The sequence below is a fragment of the Neovison vison genome, chromosome 9 (genome assembly GCF_020171115.1).
Source record: "Neovison vison isolate M4711 chromosome 9, ASM_NN_V1, whole genome shotgun sequence".
Taxonomy (NCBI): domain Eukaryota; kingdom Metazoa; phylum Chordata; class Mammalia; order Carnivora; family Mustelidae; genus Neogale; species Neogale vison.
The window spans coordinates 28,644,435-28,646,840 of NC_058099.1; the positions used below are offsets into that span (position 1 = coordinate 28,644,435).

General features: G+C 29.8%; 1 pseudogene; it reads right to left on the reverse strand.

Annotated features, from left to right (window-relative positions):
* Positions 1-2,061: 2,061 nt before the first annotated feature.
* On the reverse strand, positions 2,062-2,190 carry LOC122917846 (annotated as a pseudogene).
* Between the last annotated feature and the right edge of the window lie 216 nt (positions 2,191-2,406).

Genomic DNA, 2,406 nt, shown 5'->3' on the forward strand with positions numbered 1-2,406 from the left:
TATTATCTAAAACTAAGAAAAAAATCCTCTCAACTAAACCAGGACATCCCTTTAATTGTAAAACACACTCCAGTTTTAGAATTGTTATCATATAAAAAATTGTGCACTGTAAAATCAATGAAATATAGTATTTTCTATGTGAACTTCAGAATAAATTTGTGTTCCAAAATATACTCCATTAAATATTGGTAGCTGTGTGTTAAACCAATAGTTTCATTTTAGAAAAAAATTAGTAGTTTTTAGGTCTTCTATCTTGGAATATAGTGTGAAACTCCACATTCTCATCTTCTCTACTTAAATTTTCTTTTTTTTTTCTACTTAAATTTTCTTAAAAATGGATCTAGATGTAGCACATTTTATTAAGATTATTCTAACGCATTTATTTGACTCTTGTCTTCTACAGTTTAGTGTGTTTTCATTATATTCTTTTTTCCCCCTGGTGTATAAGGATGCTATTGATTTTCTAATTTTATCATCTCATATGCCAATTCCTTGTTTTGTAACTCTGTTGTGTTTCCCTTTATTCTTTTGTATATACTATTATCTGAAAATGATGATAAATCTCACCTCTTCCCTACATTTGTGGTCTTTTTTATGTTGTTGTTTAGTACATGTATTACCAGATAAATTCGTTTAGTTTTTTTAAGCATTTGTTATTTGCTTATATCTGACCTAGAAACTAACACATGTTTACTGGTAATTTGTCAAAGGTACAAAGAAGAAAATAAAAATCATGTATCATTATATTATCCAGAGATAATTATATACTTTTTATAAAATATAATACTGCATATACTATTTCATGATAAAATTTTTTACCTAATATATTGTAAAATTTTACCCATGTAATTGAATAATCTTCTGTGATATCATTCATAATCACAGTTTAACCAGTCTTCTATTTTGGGCATTTGATGTTTGATTTTTTTTTATTTGACTGTAGTTGACATTCAATGTTATGTTTGTTTTAGGTGTCTAACATAGTGACTTAGTAATTTTGTATATCATGCTGTATTCACCAGAAGTATAGCTCCTATTTGTCCCAATATGTCAGTATAACAATATCATTCACTAATTTGAAAGCTATATGCATCCCCATTATTTATTGCAGCATTGTTTATAAAAGCCAAGATATGGAAGCAACATAAATGCTTATCGGTAGACAAATATATATTTATTTATATAAATATATATAAAAATATATATACACATACATACATATATACACACAAATACACACACACACACACACACACACATACACATACCCTATATCTTCCTTATCTATTTTTATTATGAATATATACATATATATGTTGGAGTATTATACAGCCATAAATGCATTTGGTGTTATCCTTTCTCAAATCATTAGCTATTCTCCATTGTTTATAAAATTAAGTGCTAGCACTTTCCAGAACTTGGTAGCTCTTAGAATTTTCAACTAGTAGGGTACCTGGGTGGCTCAGTCAGTTAAAGCCTCTGCCTTCAGCTTGGGTCATGATCTCAGGGTCCTGGGATCGAGCCCTGCCTCAGGCTCTCTGCTCAGCAGGGAGCCTGTCTTCCCCCTCTTTCTCTGCCTGCCTCTCTACCTACTCGTGATCTCTGTCTATCAGATAAATAAATAAAATCTTTAAATAAAAAAAGAATTATCAACTAGGAGAGATGGTGTATTTCTCATTGATATGTTTCTCATGTCCAGTTCTGTAATGATAAAAGATGCACTTTACAAGATATAGCCTCTCATTTTCAAAAACTTTTCTCCTGCATTTTTAGAGACTTGTAAGAATCCCTAAGAAAAATTTGAACTTTTTTTTTCAGCTAAGTGAGTGGGCCTAAAGTCTGAGTGAACCCCACAACTTCGTATTCAAATTTCTATATACCCACACATACCCTCAAGTGTCAAATTGAATTCATTATGATTTTTAACTCAGGGAGTTTATTTTTTCAAAATTTGAAATTGAGAAATAATTCTGGGCCCAGGATCGAGAAAAATAAAAATAATGAAAGGACCTGCAGTAATATTCACCATTATGTTTTCCAGTATCTGTGATAAGAGACCACACTTTTAGAAGCTGGAACAGAAAAAAAGTACTCTTCATACCATACTAAAATGCTCTTTTTGAAATCAATTAGCAATAATCGTGCCTCGGATAAACCTCATTGGCTACGATACTGCCACAAATCAAAGAATCATAACTTGGTGTTGTTTATGTGATTCTTTCTTGCTTGCACCTCTTTATCTTTTATTCTTAAAAAATCAACTTTAATTTTTAAATAAGTTATATTTGATATAAGTTTATATAAGTTTGATATGAATTATCATACAGAACTTCCTTTATATTTGGCAGTTTTATCTTTAGTGTCATGTTTCAAGTTTTTATTTAAATCAAGTTATACATGTTTATT